We start from the raw sequence: 20279 nt of genomic DNA, 5'->3' as shown, positions 1-20279 counted from the left end.
GGGCGATAACTTCTTACGATTCTGCTCTTTATTGGTCAGACAGGAGAATCGGGTGCATCATGGACATTCACGCCAAGTTGTAACTTTTTTTGTTGGAGATAATTTACCCAATGTGACCTTCTTTATCATTTTCTTATAACCCTAAAAGCAAAAAATTGAGGCCTCAAAAGCGATAAATTGCCAATTCTTTGCAGGTGCATTCGAGGCTTCAAAAATCCAAACCAAAATAGCATCATGTTCTCAAATGATGAAAAAATAGATCTACATTTCCATTTCTAAGTTTGACATTAAACTTTACTATTTCTGAAATTTAAATTATGCAAATCCAGGAAGATAAAATTAGATGATAAATTTTCTCTTCTCTCAATATAAAAGCTTACTAAAACAAACTTTTAAAAGTTGAGTCCTTATAAGACATTAAACTATACTATTATTTAAGAAGATTTGATGGCAATGCTTGTGTGATCGATGAGTGCATTCATAGAATCATAAGCTAATCTACAAATATAAAAGGCGATGTTCGTTTGTATGTGTCCTCTATAGACTAAATAACTACAGGACAGAAATTATTCAAATTTCCCATAGAGATGTGTCGAGACCTACAGATGTATCCGTAGAAGTTTTGCGATAATTAACCAAATGGTTATTTTTTTTCATTAATTAAAAACTATTTTTTCGCGTCTTTGTACGAATCTTTTACTTCTTTTCCTAAGCCGATGGAGAAAGGCTGTTGATTCTTTTCCCACGCCAATGAGGCAAGGCCTCTGATGGCGCAGAAAATTATTCGCGCATGCGCAGTGTGATAAAATATTTTTTCCACCTATAGAATTTTAGAAGCTAATGTTTAATGGTTTTTTTCCCCCCTCATTTCAATGAGATATGGCTTAAAAAGTGTTTCGCCTATTGTTTCAAAGGAAAGTATTTATGGATTGGAAACTAAACATTGTTACTTAATCGATATTTCAAATTTATTCGGATGTGCTTTTGAATTAAATTAAAAAAATAAAGAAGATAGTCTAATTTTCATGGATTCTAAAAAAGTGGGAAAATAAAATCTATTTTCACGCAAGCACAGCGTGTTATTAGCATTCTGACATATGATAGGAACATTAAATTTTATGAAATTTCGTAATGTGTATTTATTTAAAGTCTTGACAATTTCTTAATGTTCAGTACAAATCATGGTGATTTTGACGCCATATCTGTTTCTGTTCAAAAGTTATTAATTATTATTTTTTAAATTTATTGAAATAAAGGATGTCCCAAAATTAACGCAAGATTTGAATTTTTCTTGCATCAGTATGCAGGGATAGTATTGGCAACTCTATTAAAAAAACCATTCGATAGTTTAGGGTTAGTAAAAAGGGAGCGTTACATGATGGAACAACATGTTTTAATTGTTGAACAATATTTAAAAATAATGAAAGCCTGGCGGCCACCTTCGAAAATTTGAGAATTGGCTCCCTTGATCGTCTGATTTAACACCAACGGATTTCTTTATATGGGTTTATTTGAAGTCAAAGGTCAATGCCAACAAACCCACAAGCAAGCGTGCATTGTAAGAGAAAATGCAAAGTTGCATCAACGAAATTCAGCCACATTTATGCAAAATGGTCAGGGAAAATTTCGACAAAAGAGTGTGTATGCGCCAGCAAAACCGTGGAGGCCATGTGCCCTATGCGTTATTCCGTACATAACTCTACCCTGTGTACTTCACGATTAATAAAAATATAACAATTAAAGAAAAAAAATATGTTTTTTATTTAATTTAAATCTTGTTTTAACTCTTTGTTCTGTCATGTAAGGCTCCATTTTTTTTACTAATCCTAAACTATCAGTTGTCAAATGTTTTTAATAGGATTACCAACATTTTACTGCACGAATGCTGGGAAATTCAAATCTTGCGTCAATTTTGGTACAACCATTATATCCGAGGGATCAGTAGTTCTAATTTCCCAGTGTTCCAAGCATAATACCGTATGTCAATAAAATACCAAAACTACCAAAGATAAGAGACCTATCCAAGGCGTAGATCTTCCATAGTGTCAAAATATTCTGTGGAAAATCAATCTCCAGTTTAGAATTCTTGAAGTTCTTATTATAATGCTTTTTCAAAACATTCGAGGCATCGTTGGCAGCTTCATTTGTGATGGAACCGAATATCATTAGCAGCAGCTGAAATAATATATGTAAAAGCAGAGAAGAAATCAAATAAGCATTTAGAGATGAGACATTTTCTTTCATGAAAGCGACACTGTAACCGCAGCGAAATATGAATATCATAGAGAGCGAAATTGTAATGAAAGAAGGAAACGAAAAATTCTTGTCAAAGTATTGCAGAATATCCAAAATTTTCTCATTCAAGTTGATGAATTGCTGAAAATTTTGCAGAGTGTGTACATGACGGAGACTGACGCGTATGTGCCGGAAAAAAATTCGACTGACACTGCAAACTAGAACATAAAACATGATGAACAAGGAAATGATAGTATTTCCCACAAAGTCAAAAACTGCATTCATAATTACAGTAAAATAATAATAGAAAGGTTCTGCTAGAAAAGTTTTGGACAAAAATTTCTGACCATTGCTTTTGCTATATCTAAAGAGAAAACCCATTGTAATAAAAAATATAATGAATAAGTAGTGAAAGTGAAAAAAGCGATGAGTGAACATTTTTCCTTTCTTAAGTTACACTTGCCAAATGTTTTTAGTTCTTGGTTGAAGTCTTTCATTATTTTCAAAATGTGTAGACGCTTTCTGAACATTGAAATATACAACATCACTCTCAAAAGTGTGAGAATGAAGATAGGGAATAGATTTTTGATATCTTCTCCAATTATCACATAATAAGCTTTTATAAGTAATTTTACAGCAAATGTAATGAAGATAAAATTTATCAGGCAATTTCGGACAATTTGCTTAACACTGGTCTTTTTGAATAATCTGCAATTATATCCGGCAGAGACGTTCTTTTGTATTTTGTGATCTATTCCAATTACTTTGCAATTATCTCTGACAAAATCGCATTCTTCGACTTTCTGAACTTCGATTCCAATTAAGTAAAACAATATAAACAGGAACTTAAAATCCTCTATGAATGAATAAGATCGAAATTGCTCAATATTTACTGCAGATTCGACAAGAATTTCGACACTTTCATTCTTCGACAAATTATTCTTCGTCTTTTTAAACATATTGAATAATTGTGATTACTATTCAATAATAATATAGATATTTTCTTAACAACTCAGATTAAGCTATCGGTGTTAATAACGTGCAATCCTTTCAGCAATCTTCAATTTCGTGTATACTTTCGTAAAATGATATAAATATGGGCTTAGAGTCATCGATGAAAGAGTACAATTCAGTATTCACAGATTATTGAATAAGGATTTTGACAACTTCACACTTTGGTGAACTTATTGTCTCATTTTTTAAACAATTCTCAACAATTCAGATTTGGCTATGGACGTTAGCAATGTACAATCCTTTCAGCAATTTTCAATTTAGTGTATACTTTCGTAAACTGATATAAATATGGGCTTAGAGTCATCGATGAAAGAGTACAATTCAGTATTCACAGATTATTGAATAAGGATTTTGACAACTTCACACTTTGGTGAACTTATTGTCTCATTTTTTAAACAATTCTCAACAATTCAGATTTGGCTATGGACGTTAGCAATGTACAATCCTTTCAGCAATTTTCAATTTAGTGTATACTTTCGTAAACTGATATAAATATGGGCTTAGAGTCATCGATGAAAGAGTACAATTCAGTATTCACAGATTATTGAATAAGGATTTTGACAACTTCACACTTTGGTGAACTTATTGTCTCATTTTTTAAACAATTCTCAACAATTCAGATTTGGCTATGGACGTTAGCAATGTACAATCCTTTCAGCAATTTTCAATTTAGTGTATACTTTCGTAAACTGATATAAATATGGGCTTAGAGTCATCGATGAAAGAGTACAATTCAGTATTCACAGATTATGGAATAAGGATTTTGACAACTTCACACTTTGGTGAACTTATTGTCTCATTTTTTAAACAATTCTCAACAATTCAGATTTGGCTATGGACGTTAGCAATGTACAATCCTTTCAGCAATTTTCAATTTAGTGTATACTTTCGTAAACTGATATAAATATGGGCTTAGAGTCATCGATGAAAGAGTACAATTCAGTATTCACAGATTATGGAATAAGGATTTTGACAACTTCACACTTTGGTGAACTATTGCCTGATTTTTCAAACAATTCTAGACAATTTTGACTATAACTCAAAATGAAACTAGCACATTTCTCAAACAATTATGAACAATTTTGACTATAACTCAAACTGAATCTGGCATATATCCCAAATATTTACAAGCTGTTTATTTGAAGCATATTTCTCAAGCATTTAGAAGCATTACAGCTGTTTAATTTTAATTCACTTGCACCGAAAAAGTGAATTGATTCTATTAGAAAAGGAGGACAGACTCTAAAAGCTATTTTACAATTTAATTTTCGTAATAGATAGCACAGTAAAAGTCAGCAAATATACTTTATGGAGATTGATCGATAAAATATTACCATAACATGGGCGGAGATAAGAATATCTCCACCCATTTTGTATCAAGCAGACATTTTCTTTGCTTTCGATACTTGAAATCCATATTTAACTTCAGTTCAGTTAGCAGTTTGCCATCTTAATATCATTGATGGAGTTACTTTAGAAAATAATCTGTATGTAAATAATTTCCTTTTCAAAGTTGTAATAAAAAAGTTTCAAGAATCCTTGTATAATAAAGTGACTCTTTTCAAAAAGTAAAATTGTTCAATAACATCTTTTAAAATTTAAGAGATATTTTGCTTAAAGTTTCCATGGAAATTTTGAAAAACATTGCTTTTTAAGTTTTGTTTTTTGTTCTAATCTGAGTCTAGCTTCCAATTAGGGACATCTCTGATTTTCTATACAAATGCTTATCACAATATTTAACTCACAACATTGTAAAAATTGTTATCATTTGAAAGCTTATCGTCTTTTAAAATTAGTACCTATTAAATATATACAGCTAATTCTTTACATATTTATTATGAAGAAAATTTTTCGCAATTTAAGAGAAATGATAAGATTTTTAAATAATATACTTAATAAAATAAGTAATTTTTGCAATGAATTGGCGATAGGATTAGACTGCAAATATAGACAAATTTTAAACAAATTAAATTTAAAGTTTTATAACGCTTTATTAAATTTATTTTAGTTAGCAGTTATAAAGATTTCTAATTAATTCAAGTGCTTCTTTATAATTTAAAAGATGTAAACGAAATGAAAACTGTAATTTAATTAGGCAAATAACTTGCGTTTTAGAAATGGTCTCTGATCCGATTTTTTAAAATTCTTTGCACTAAGAATATATGGATAATTACGTTATGTGGTGGAATAACTTAAATATCTAAAGCTTAAAGAAAAGTAACATAACTAGCATCTTCCAACACATATATCAACGTAATTGTGATATACATACTGGAAGATACTAGTTATGCATGGTTAAGTACAGTTCAGCTTAATGCTAATTATGCATGGTTAAGTACAGTTCAGCTTAATGCTAATTATGCATGGTTAAGTACAGTTCAGCTTAATGCTAGTTATGCATGGTTAAGTACAGTTCAGCTTATTGCTAGTTATGCATGGTTAAGTACAGTTCAGCTTAATGCTAGTTATGCATGGTTAAGTACAGTTCAGCTTATTGCTAGTTATGCATGGTTAAGTACAGTTCAGCTTAATGCTAGTTATGCATGGTTAAGTACAGTTTAGCTTAATGCTAGTTATGCATGGTTAAGTACAGTTCAGCTTAATGCTAGTTATGCATGGTTAAGTACAGTTCAGCTTATTGCTAGTTATGCATGGTTAAGTACAGTTCAGCTTAATGCTAGTTATGCATGGTTAAGTACAGTTCAGCTTATTGCTAGTTATGCATGGTTAAGTACAGTTCAGCTTAATGCTAGTTATGCATGGTTAAGTACAGTTCAGCTTAATGCTAGTTATGCATGGTTAAGTACAGTTCAGCTTAATGCTAGTTATGCATGGTTAAGTACAGTTCAGCTTATTGCTAGTTATGCATGGTTAAGTACAGTTCAGCTTATTGCTAGTTATGCATGGTTAAGTACAGTTCAGCTTATTGCTAGTTATGCATGGTTAAGTACAGTTCAGCTCAATGCTAGTTATGCATGGTTAGGTACAGTTCAGCTCAATGCTAGTTATGCATGGTTAGGTACAGTTCAGCTCAATGCTAGTTATGCATGGTTAAGTACAGTTCAGCTTATTGCTAGTTATGCATGGTTAAGTACAGTTCAGCTTAATGCTAGTTATGCATGGTTAAGTACAGTTCAGCTTAATGCTAGTTATGCATGGTTAAGTACAGTTCAGCTTAATGCTAGTTATGCATGGTTAAGTACAGTTCAGCTTAATGCTAGTTATGCATGGTTAAGTACAGTTCAGCTTATTGCTAGTTATGCATGGTTAAGTACAGTTCAGCTTAATGCTAGTTATGCATGGTTAAGTACAGTTCAGCTTATTGCTAGTTATGCATGGTTAGGTACAGTTCAGCTCAATGCTAGTTATGCATGGTTAGGTACAGTTCAGCTCAATGCTAGTTATGCATGGTTAAGTACAGTTCAGCTTATTGCTAGTTATGCATGGTTAAGTACAGTTCAGCTCAATGCTAGTTATGCATGGTTAGGTACAGTTCAGCTCAATGCTAGTTATGCATGGTTAGGTACAGTTCAGCTGAATGCTAGTTATGCATGGTTAGGTGCAGTTCCGCTGAATGCTAGTTATGCATGGTTAAGTACAGATCAGCTTAATGCTAGTTATGCATGGTTAAGTACAGTTCAGCTTAATGCTAGTTATGAATGGTTAAGTACAGTTCAGCTTAATGCTAGTTATGCATGGTTAAGTACAGTTCAGCTTAATGCTAGTTATGCATGGTTAAGTACAGTTCAGCTTATTGCTAGTTATGCATGGTTAAGTACAGTTCAGCTTATTGCTAGTTATGCATGGTTACGTACAGTTCAGCTCAATGCAAGTTATGCATGGTTAGGTACAGTTCAGCTGAATGCTAGTTATGCATGGTTAGGTACAGTTCATCTGAATGCTAGTTATGCATGGTTAAGTACAGATCAGCTTAATGCTAGTTATGCATGGTTAAGTACAGTTCAGCTTAATGCTAGTTATGAATGGTTAAGTACAGTTCAGCTTAATGCTAGTTATGCATGGTTAAGTACAGTTCAGCTTAATGCTAGTTATGCATGGTTAAGTACAGTTCAGCTTAATGCTAGTTATGCATGGTTAAGTACAGTTCAGCTTATTGCTAGTTATGCATGGTTAAGTACAGTTCAGCTTAATGCTACTTATGCATGGTTAAGTACAGTTCAGCTTAATGCTAGTTATGCACCCTTTATTTTGGAACACCCTTTATTATTATAATTGTAATTCTTTATCATTTGCTTTTATTTCACGAATTCGGTTGATTGGTTGGTTGTTTCGATTTTTTTTTTTTTTTTTTTTTTTGGCGTAAGAGTTTTTTGGCCATACTGCACCAATCAGATGGTCTCACTGTTTGGGATATCGAGTTAGTTTGAATGATTTAGAATTATAAATCGATATTCTCATTCCAATTAACCCTTAACTGGGGACGTGTGGTCTGTGAGACCACAGCGATGGATTTTCTGTTACCCCTATTCTATTTTTAGCTCAATTGAATGGATTGACCCTGTAGCTTCCTGTTTTATGACCTTGAATACACGTGCACTTTTTCAACCGATTTCAGCAGATGCTTTTTAAAATAATTCAGTTATTTATTCGAGTGCGGTTTCTAAGACCGCATCTCCCTGTGAGTCTCCCAGTGATAAAAAAAGGCTTAGCAGATGGCGCTAAAACTTGGCCCCGAATTATCATCCAGTTTACTGATCCTATTATGAAGCAGTGCTCCAGACACTTTTAAATGAAGAATAAAGTGATTTTAGTGATAAGGATAATTGTACAGAAGAGTTTTTCGATGAATGTTCGCATTCAACTGATTTTGATATGTATGTTCAAACATAATTAATTTTTCTAGTGATAATGTATTTTGAAAAATTTATAAAATATATTAATATACCAAGAGATATATATACATAATTTATAGGTTGATTTTTATACTAGTTCTTAACTTGTATATTTAAAATGCCCAAGAAAACCGTGCTATGAAAGTCGCACAGGCCGATAAAAAAAGGGCCAATTTCACCCATTGTGAATTTTTTTTCTTCATATAATTGTTGAATTTTACATTATATTGTCTTCTATATACCTTCACATACTGTAAAAATAAATCTGATTTAAAAAGTAAAAAGTAATATGCTTTTTCAATAATATTATTTATTGTAACATGTCATTTGAGAAGAAAATGTATGCTCCAACGCATTTACTTTATTCAATGACAATATATTTTGGAAAATTTATGAAACATATCTATATATCAAGAAAAATATCGGCAAAATTTATTGGCAGTTTTTCATACTAATACATTCATTAGAAAATTTAATTTGAGTGTAAATGAAATGCGGTCTCGTAGACCGCACCTCCCCTGTTTAGTCCTAAAATTTCACCTCCCAGTTAAGGGTTAAAAGTTCAAAGATTAAGAATATTTAAAAAAAATACACATCCATTAGTACTGACAACGAGCAAAACCGAGTATATCATCTAATCAAAGATAAATTCTTAATTTCTTGAAACTCACTCTGTACTCAAGTCTCTCAGAGTAATTCGGGAATTCGAACAGGAAGCTTGCATTGAAACCGAGGGTAAAGTGTCGGCGTGAAGCACCTTGTGAGTATGCTGAAAATCCTGAATAAGACGGAAAACATCTTCGCCACCTTGATCCTGCGATAAGATTAAAATAATAATAAAAATAAAGAAAAACAGCATGAACTTAAATCGTTTTCCAGCGATCTTATTTATAGACGGACAGACATAATTCCAACCAGCCTCCCCAACATTTTCTCGTATACTATCTAATAAATTGCATGGCATTGGCATACAATAGTTACGAAATACTAACCTTTGGCATTTATTCAGCATTTTTATTGATTCTGTCATGCTATCCGCAGCGACAGACTTTTTTCTTAACTGATTGAAATAAAAAAATGACACAGAATTGTACTCGTAGTTACAAAATTTGATATACTTAATGCACTTCATTTTTGAATTATAGCTTTTACATGTTTCTGAAACTACAAACCGCCAGACGGTTAACCAGTTTGTTGGATTTGGCTCAAAATGTGACAGGTGTCTACATTATAGACGTTAAATATGTGCATCGAATTATATCCATATAACTCTCTTCATTTTGTAGTTATCGTGTTAACTTACAATCGAACAGCTGGACAGACAGACTTTCTCTGAACGGATTTTGCTCAACATTTGATAGAAATTTATAAATTTGGTGCAAAGATCTTAAACCAAATTTCATCGGTCTAGTTCAAATCGTTTTTGAGTTATTTTTGCCACAAACAGAAAGACAGACTGGCGGTTAGACAGACAAACATTTTCCAAAAATGTATACTTCTAACTCTTGGGGGGGGGGTTGTTTGAAAAGTGAGGATTTTTCAAAATCTAGAGTTCGAACTCTTTTTGACGATTACAATACTTTTAATTTGTATACTTCCTTTGTATATTTTTGCATACTAAAAAATGATAAAAGAAATATTTAGTCCTTAGTCTAGGCCACCACTGAAATCTTTCATTTTTATGTAATATTTACAAAAATCCTTACTATTGTTGCTATGAAATTTAAAGTTTTTAATTGTTTCCAGAAATGTTTTTCTTTTATTGTACAAAAATAAGAAATAACAATTTTGAGAATGTTTCTTGAAGATGTTTCTTTGATAATGTTGCAATGAATTTTTATTTCCTTATTTTATTATTTTTTTTACATATACTATAGATAATTTTTCTTTGCACAATACCATCTTTTATATTAAATATCTTTACTGAGTATTTTGAGTGACTATACTTGTTATTCTTTAATACTTTTGTAATTATTTCTCCAATCACCAGGTTCACATAAAGACGAATTTTTTGTCCCGATGAAATTTGGCACATGGACTTTTCCAGACGAGATGAAGAGCACAGTCAACTTTTCAAAGTTCAAAGTTTTCCTAAACTCTTCCATGGCCGTCTCGCTCCCCCGACTTGTCCCTTATAGATATGTGTGGGACCAGATGGAATGCCAGATGGCGCCGTCTCATTCATTACATGATTTGGAAATAGCTGTTCACAATTTATGTGTCCATTTAACATCAAGACATCAGACATCTAAAGAATATAATGCTGGATCGTGTTGTGGCAGGTATTACAGGAGGCGATCCGACGTATTGTATTGAAATTGTATTGTATTTATCTAATTTTGTACACTGAATTTGTTTAATTGTCCTCATTTTGGGATCAAGTGGATCTCTCATTTATATCTTATATGTATTTCATTTCATTTCAATTCAATACTCCCTTCTTGGTTCTCTATTCTCAATGTACCAGTGTATAATTTAATAGCCAAAAGAGACATTAGTCCAGAGGAACAAAAATATCTCCAAAGAAAATCAGTTACAGATTGTTACTTTCTCATATAAGTAGTATTGAGGAAGCATTGTAAAAGTCAAAAAATGTCGAATTTGAGATTTTGACGAACATCCACGTTTTGGACCTCCCAGAATTACAAAAACTCTTTTTTTTGGAAAATGTCAGTTTGTCTGTCTATTTGTGTCTCTGTGACAAAGATAATTCAAAATCGCTTTGAGCTAGACGAATGAAATTTAGTATATGGTCTTTGCACCAAATTTGTAGATTTCTTTGAAATTCAGAGTAAAATCCGTTTATAGGAAGTCTATCTGTCCTGTTGTTCGAATGCAAATTAATTCTATAGCTATAAAACGAATATTGCTGGATGAATAATATTCTATTCACAGATGTCTATACAGATTTAACGTCTATAGTATAGACATCTATACAAATTTGAGCCGAATCCAGCAAGGAATTGACTGTCAGCTGGTCTGTACTTTCTGAAAATGTTAACGCGGTAACTGAAAAACGCAATGACTTAAATATATCAAATTCGGTATGTAATTTTATGACTATGAATGTAATTTTGCATCACATTTCTGTTGCAATCGGTTGGAAAAAATACATCTGAAGCCCAAATTCGATTTTCGGATACTGTTACCAGGGCGTTTATCGACTTGTAGCGATTTGATATCAGAGGGGAAAGAACCTGGGACCTTGCGGTTTACAGCCCAGTAACAAGACCACGATACAAAAGCAATTGCTCGGGTAGCGTAGCTGTTAACTGGTTTATAAGCTATTCATTACAGAATAAAAACTCGACGAGATTGGCAGGATAAATTCTGTAAAAATGTTCAATTCACGCCAATGGTTTATATTTCGTGGCTATCATACGCCAATGCCATGCAAGGTGTTCTCTGAGATGAAACTTTTATAAAAGAGTATACGTGAAAGTTTTAAGGAGACCACTCCCATTGGTTTTTAATGTTTGGGATTTTCTGCTCATTTTTATATAAGTAGAAAGAAGGTTAAATATAAGCACCTTGTAAGACAGCTGAAAGATAGATGGCAGTAACAGTTCCATCTGACATTGGCAGGATAAATTCTGTAAAAATGTTCAATTCACGCCAATGGTTTATATTTCGTGGCTATCATACGCCAATGCCATGCAAGGTGTTCTCTGAGATGAAACTTTTATAAAAGAGTATACGTGAAAGTTTTAAGGAGACCACTCCCATTGGTTTTTAATGTTTGGGATTTTCTGCTCATTTTTATATAAGTAGAAAGAAGGTTAAATATAAGCACCTTGTAAGACAGCTGAAAGATAGATGGCAGTAACAGTTCCATCTGACATTTTCAACGGAATTGTGGTATCAAATGGCTAAATTTCATTACATAGATATGTGCACAAGAAATGATCGTCTCAAGCCACGAAAATAAGACGATTTAAATGTTTAACTCCAATTGAAAACTCAATTATTTTAGCGAAAGAGACATTATACAGTAGAGATTTATGCGCATTATACAGTAGAGATTTAACAGAAATCTAATACATCCAGTATTCCCTTCGATCTAGCTGTCGATTGAGATGAATAAAAACAGCAACAACAACATAGGCAACATCGAATTGGTCATACATTTTAAGTGAATATACGATAAAAGAGGGATGAAAACACAACTATTTTCTTTCCTGGGAGCAAATTATAGAAAAAATAAAATTTGAAATTTACTTGAGTTCGGTCAGCAAAGCTGTATGTTAAAATTCTACCATCTTTTGTAGCAATACCAACTGTGTCCTCTTGAGGATTCAATGTCATCTGGAGAACTCTTGATCTTTCTGAGGAGTTTGGTATCTAATAGGGCCAGAGGAAATGATACTTAGATAAAGAAAATTCTTCTTTATGAAAAGAAAAAAGAATGAGACAAAAGATTATGTAGACTATGAAATCTACTTTTTTCACTCATTCTACTTCATGTTTAGATTCCCATGAATGAACAAAGCTTATAGGACTATCACCACATTTTCTTTTGTTTAGAAACCCGTGGGATTTCTTTATTATCGATTTTAGTAAACACGGAACAGAAGCAAATCAAAATTTCATTAAAGTATGGCAGATATTAAAGAATTAAAATAGTTACAGACAACGTTATTTTACACTATATTATTCTCACAATAATTTTCAGTCATTCTCAGATAATTTATTTACTTCATTTAGGCCATTTTTCAAACTAGAAATATATGCTTATCTCTAACAGTTTCGAAATGTGCAAATGCTTCACGAATAGAGTGGATATTTTGTGTATTACAATGAAATCCTTACATTTAATATTTTGTTCAGTCTGAAGTCTGCTTTGAAATACAAAACTGAAGTACATCCGTAGCTACATATAAAGCCGTCGGCAGTCGCAATGATGCACGTCACATTTTGATCATCCATTTTTATGCTCCTGTGGAAAAGAAAAATAATATATTATCAACGATAATTTTGTTTCATTTAAATTGAAGTATTATGCTAATTTTACTTCCATTCTTTATATTTTACTTTTGTTTTCTATCATTGATTCATAATGTGTGATGTAATAAATATTGTTATGAATCTGTAATATTTCTTTCATGTGCAATAGTCTAGGGGTACGGAAAAGAGTTTTACAGATATATTTGATGGCTGATGAGTGGATGCAAGATACACGATCTGCGTATAGTGCTCTGAAATTTTGTAGCATAAATGCATAGATATGGCATATGTTTAATAATACACAAGTGCATTTGCTAGGGAATATGCAAAAAAAGTTTTGGAAGACCCATTTCCAGTTTTATTTTTATTTGTGGTACTTTTCATTTTCGTTTAGAACTCTCGTTGTGACTTTATAATCTTGTTGGCACTTCCTTGTCAGATCTGAAACGACAATTAAAATGCGAAGGCTAACTAATACTGTTTTTTTAAAGTTTAATCCAGTCGATTATATTATCCACTGTAATTGCAATAGTGATTTGAAATATGGAACACAAGTTTCTAATTAGAGTAGTGGCGTCATGGAGCAAGAAATGTACTGACGCCTCCTACTCCATGTTTAAGGGTCACAATGGAGATAAAACGTTTATTGCATTTAGTTTTCTTTTCGAAGTCAAACATGTTGAGGAAAGCATAAAAAATAAATCTGAACACGGGTGCCATTTATATCTGCAAACCCAGTGATTACATTGATGTGTTTCTTTCGCAGATCAGAGCTTTAACCCCCCCCCCCCCTTTTGTTTTTTGTTTTCCTTTGATCTTCTCGCCTCGTTCTTCTTTTTAACCAAAAGAAAAGAATAATCTGCAGTTTTTCACACATAAAAAAAGTGTCTTTCCCATGAAATCTGTATTTGTAGGGATGGGATGTTAAAAGTCTTTCTATTTCAGCCCCTAAGTCAAGATTGGATGCATTTTTGGACTTCCTCATCTTTGCCATTTGGTCAATTACAGGAATGTGATTGAACATCACAGTGATTTTGAATGGGAGCGTGAATTTCATAATACAATGTCTCAAGCGCTACTTATTCCCGCTACGCCACTAAATCAGAATATATAAACTGAATATTTCAATTAACAGATGTTTTTTTATTTTTTGAAAGCTAACAAACCTGCATATGTTTTAACATATGCAATTTATATGTTCTTGCATATATTTTAACGGTTTTCCACGCATTTAAGTGCTTCTTTAAACGAATATTGCTTTGTTTGCCTCAATAAGTTATAAAGATTATTTAATAATCATATACATTCTACTTTTGAATGCGCTCCAGTTCTTGGGCGACTTTCACTTGCTGCACCAAGTGCATGTTCTGGAAAACCAAAACCATTCCATCAGAAGTTCCTATGATAACAAGAGAAGAATCCTTCATCCAACCGATGCAGTGGAAAGATTTTTTAGATCGTTCGAATCCGTGCAGGGCATTCTCGTGTATTTTCTGGTTCTCTTTGCAGTGATAAGCTCTCAAAAAAGAGTGCCCGACAGCAACTAGATGCTTTGAATCAGACGGACAGAAAGCGAACTGAAATGAAAAAACAAAAACATTTGTATTTTATAAGCAGAAGATTTAAAAAAAAATTAAGGATTTCAGGAAGATAAAGGATAGATTATCACAAAAATTAGCGAAAGTAAAATTCAGGAAACATTATAACAAATTCGAGCCTTTTATTTACTTTATATATTCTTGCTCTAGGTTCTAAGCGAAAAGGATGAAACACTGTTTCTAGACGTCTCTTTTCTAAATTCCACAAGACGAATGCCCAGTCCGGAGGTCCCCCTTGGGCCCCTAAACGTTCACCATCCTCAGCAAAGCTTACCCACACATAGGCATTACTGAAAAAGTAAAGAAAAACAAATAGAAATAAAATGTTATTATTAAAGGCCCATTTTATCGGCTTGTGAAATTTTTTTGTACAGTACTTAACTAAAGATGCAACGGGAAAATATATACACCACACTAATAATAAAGATGAATGTGTGTGAGCGTGTGTTGTCGCTTTACAATTCAGATAATTTGACCTTTAGCTATCTAATTTGAAGGGCAGTAATGCGCATATCGAAGTAATTTAGTGAATTTTTAAGTATAATTTTAATTCATTGGAAATTAAGCAGAATTTTGGAGTTTTGCCGAGATAATTTCCGATAATATCACAGCTAATTTTTACGTTAACTTAAAATTCAAAAAATTATCTTTTCAATGATACCAATGTTTTAACTTATGAATTAAGTTTCTATTTTTCATGAATTTTTAAAAAAATATTTTTAACCATATTTTTTAACAACTTATTTCGCTCAAAATAAAAATAAAATTTAACCTGCAGGAGTGAGTGGAGGTTAAAGCGAGTTCGCAAATTGTACAGACTAAGTCTATGACAAAGGATACCGACGTGCTCTGATTGGTTTAAGCCTTGGCATCTTTTTGGCAATGTTTCGCCAAAAAGATGCCATATCGAAATATATTTTTATAAAAATAAATAAAATTTGTGAATTTATCCCCGCCCCTTATTTTTTACGGTTTACATGTAATATTAATCTGGAACACATATACAGCAGAAAGGATCAAATCCTGAAACCTAAATTCAGGAAATATAAAAATTGCAATTTATTAAAAATATTTTTGTGTGTGTTTCTTCTTAATATTATTTCGATATAATTAAAAAAAATAGCTACGGAATCATATATTCCGTTAAAGCTTACATATTTATATGTTTTGGGCATTAAGTAATCATCTTCCCATATGTAGTTGATGGGAAAATAACAAACGTTTAGCAACAAGTTTCAATGACTGCATAAACTATCGAATAAAGGTACGAAAATCATAGAAAAATAAGAATTATTTATTTGCTGCATTATATGTTGAGTAATTACTTTCATTTAGATTTTATACTTCTGTGCATAAACAACATTAGTTACTTGTATTACTAGTATTATTAGTAATATTTATTATTATTATTATTAATAATTACTATTAGCAGTATTACTAGTAATATTTAGAGAAAACAATTATATTAATAAAAATTAGATCGTGTTGATATTCACTCGTATCTTCTATAAAACTAATGAAAGGTACAATGTTTGAGCCAAATAAGCGAAAACTACATTATTATGAGTGCAAAACATTGCCAAAAAGATGCCAAGGCTTAAACCAATCAGAGCACGTCGGTATCCTTTGCCATAGACTTAGTCTGTACAATTTGCGAACTCGCGAGGTTAAATGCGTGCATGGGAAAAAATTTACTTTTTTCAACGTGTTGCCATCACATTGACTAAAGCCCAATTAAAAAATAAATAAACTATTAATGCAAATTAAAACTAGAAAAGTATAATTTTCAGCACGTCTCTGGGTGAAATGAAATGAATATGAAATAAGGTATTTTCAGAAAAATTAATGCAAGAAAAAGTTATCTGTGACCTTTAAACTTTCACATATACGTAATATAGAGAAGGTATAGTTATCCTCGAAAAATGCAAACTCGAAAAAACGAAACTCTTCATTTCAGACCTCCCTAAGTTCAAAAAATATATATTTGAAAAATGCCCGTCTGTCTGTTTGTTTGTGACAAAGACACTCAAAAAACGCTTTGAGTTAGAATTGATCTAATTTGATATACAGTCCTAACACCAAATTTGCAGATTTCAATCAAATTTTGAGAAAAATCTGTCCTGAGAAAGCTCATTTGTCCGTCTGTTTGAATATAATTTAACGGAATTATTAGAACAAATCGGTGCATTGATTTAACATCTATAGTGTAGACATCTATCAAAGTTTGAGGCAAAAACAGACAGTTCACTGTCTGTTGGTCTTTATTGGCAGAAACATATTAACGCGTTAATTCAAAAATGCAATGGCTTAAATGTATCAAATTAGATATGGGATTTTGTGCGTACAAATGAAGTTTTGTATTAAATTTTTGTTTAAATCGATTTAGAAAACGTGTCTAAAACACAAATTTGATTTTCAGAATTAAAAATTTATCGCCAAAAAAAAACTCGCCAAGGATGACCTGATAGATTCAGTAAAAATACTAAATTCACTCCAGAAGTTAATTTCGTAACTATTGTACGCCAATGTCATGCAAAGCGTTCTATGGCGTAACAACTTTATTAGAGAGTAGTTTTGAGAAGAATCCCTCCCGTTGTATTTTTAATTCAATAATTCAGTTTTATTTAAGGCAAACATAGTTAAATGTAAAAGATACGTCTTCTCTAATGGCGGCATAACTGTTCATTTCCAAAACGTTAATAAGCATTACATATAATAAAAAAATGGGTCTTAATGATTTGAATAATCAAATTTTATGCAGTTTAAATCAATAAACTTTCTGAAGAATTACGATTTTTGTATTTTTATACAGATCCTCTGTCCCGCGAGTCATGTTAAATAAAATATTCTTGAGACACCAATATTTTTTAAAGAAAAAACGTTCCAACCTTGGGACTAAAACCAATTGAGTTATGGAAATTCAATTATTATTATTCTATAAAAATGCTCAATTTCAAATCTGCATATCGACCATCTTGAAAAAAATACGCCAAGAGCGCCCAGAGTTCCCCCCAAGTCTGACTGGCCTAAAATAATGAAATTTTGAGCTTTATAATTCTGTCAGATTTGATTGCAGAAGAATGAAATATTAGAGTATCAAGATTATTTTATTGAATATGATTTATAGGGTAAAAGAACTGCATAAAATTTAGTCTTCATAATAGCTTTCAGAAATATATTTATGGGCTAAAATAAAACAAAATTATCGCATGAGCTAAGTAATAAAATAATTACTTACCACATTTAAATGTTTTTAAAAATAAATCTGAAAATTTGACTTTATGATTAATTAAGAGATTTTTTTTTGTTTAATGATTCTTTGAGATATTATATAAATTATAAAAATAATTTTCCTAACATGATTTTTTTATATATATTACTCATATGGAGTGTGGCATCATATTTTATTCCTGGAAGATGGGTTATCTTGTTAATGATTCGCTACTTATTAATTAACGGTGAAAGAGCCAAAACTCGCCAAATGTAGCACACCAAAATCAGTCAATCTGTGAGGGCGTTTTTAACTTACTAGAAGAAAACATCTGTTGATGCTGTTTATATAAAAATGACAGGATGAAAATCGCATTTTTGCCAACGAATCGCCAATTCATCTCCGTTAATTAATAAGTACCAATGATTCAGCTGCTAATAGTATGAAGTATATCTTATATAAAAATAACTTATATTAGGTCATTTTAATCTAAATATGCTTTTTAAAAAACTATTAATTAAATTTATGTATTATTATTGTAATTGAATTTATTTATATGTTTGAGATCTACTTTAAAGTAAGCTTGAGTTTGTTGTCAATAATGCAACAATCCATCACATTTATTTCTCTAAAAACAACATTGTTAATATTGATTGTTTTACACCCACTATGCCAATTTTTAGAGAATTGAAGATTAAGCATAATTAACAAATAATCTATGAAAAATGAAAATATAAATCTGACTTTTTTTTAAACAAGAAAAACAATAAGAATGATTTAGAGTTGTTTTTAAAATGAATTTTTAAATATTATTTCTTTTTCTCTTAGTGAACGATTTTTTACTTAATTATTTAAGGAAAAGTCACCAGCTTTCGAGATATTTGAAATAGTTTTACTTTATTTCATAATTCTTTATTTTAATATAAAGTTAGCAGGTCTTAAGATTATTATCCGATTTCACACGAAAAACGACAAAATCGCGTCAACCGTCTAAAAGTTCTCCAAATTTCTTTCATCTTCGATGGTTAAAAAATGGTAAAAGATAGCTTTTGGGTTTGCCATTGTTTTGCAAAAGGCTAACAAAGCTATTAGTCTTCAGCACTAACGGCTAGCAAAATAGTAAGATTTATTTTAATTAAAAACAATTGCGCAACTATTGATATACCGTAGATATTTTGTGTATGATTTCGCCAACTTAATTTGTATCACTGAATAATAATAATTTTATTTTCAATATGCTTGCGATTGTTGGTTCCAATTTCAGCAGCCAACTAATCCTTAGTATTAGTTTTTAAGCTATAAAAATTCTTCCTGGTATTTACTTGAAAGCCTCAAGCATCGCGAGTTCTATTACAATTCTCTTTTTCAAGACCAGTTGAAAGATTTTTTTTTCATTTTATTTTATTTTCAAAATTGAAAGTTTGAAAAAAAAATTCAAAATTAAACAATTGTTACTCATAAAGATTCAAAAACCATACTTAGGTGGGTACAGCAATCGAAACTAATATCGCTTTTAATTTAAGATATATATTTGGATAAAGTGAAGAATAGTGTGCCTCCGAGTTTGTCGCCAATATTACAACCCATCGGAACGCTCTTCTAGTAACCCTAATGCTGTTTTCTTTGCTCCTTTTTGTAATGTTTGAGTTGCACATAAACTACAACTATATTATAAAAAATGTTAAATTAAAAATGTTAAAAAAATATCGATTAAAGATTTTAATTTTGTTCTTTATTATAATTAAAAGTTTATTAAATAAAGAAAGTTTAAGCTTATAATTAAAAGTTATTTTCTTCTTTTTTTTTTTAATGTGAATACGAACAGAAAATATTTATTCTTTTGCAATTTTTAATTGTAAGTATATGCTTTAAAAAATCGTCTGCATTCTCACTTTAAAAGACAGCTGCTATGGAATTCTTCGCAGTTCTAGTAATTCTTTTGGTGTTCTAACGCTTGGTTCCCTTCATAATTTGTTATGTCGGGAGTACTTCGAACCTGTAGAATGGATGAAGGGGGAGTTAAATATGTATATATATATATTTTTTTTACGAGTTGATGAAGTTAGGAAAGGATGCTTGTTTGAAATTTTGTATTGAAAATGGTTTGATATCGAACCGGCAGAATGGATGAAGGGTGAGTGGAATATATTTTTTTACGAGTTGATGAAGTTGGGAAAAGGATGTTTGTTTGAAATTTTGTATAGAGAATGTTCCGATTGCTTCTTTCTCCGTTCTTTCTGTTCTTTTGGTTAAGTACAGTTCCTGTTATCCACACAGTCCTTATGTTCAGTGTGCTAGCGAAGCTACTAGTTTCCCGCTCCCGCTGCTAGCGAAGCCGTAGGATGTTTTTTTTTTTTTTTTTTTTTTTTTAAGTTAAAAAATTCTGCCCGGGTTTGGCATCTGTAGAAGGCACGGGGCAGTATG

This window comes from Argiope bruennichi, chromosome 8 (genome assembly GCF_947563725.1).
Source record: "Argiope bruennichi chromosome 8, qqArgBrue1.1, whole genome shotgun sequence".
NCBI classification, from domain to species: Eukaryota; Metazoa; Arthropoda; class Arachnida; order Araneae; family Araneidae; genus Argiope; species Argiope bruennichi.
This window is presented reverse-complemented; position numbering follows the sequence as displayed.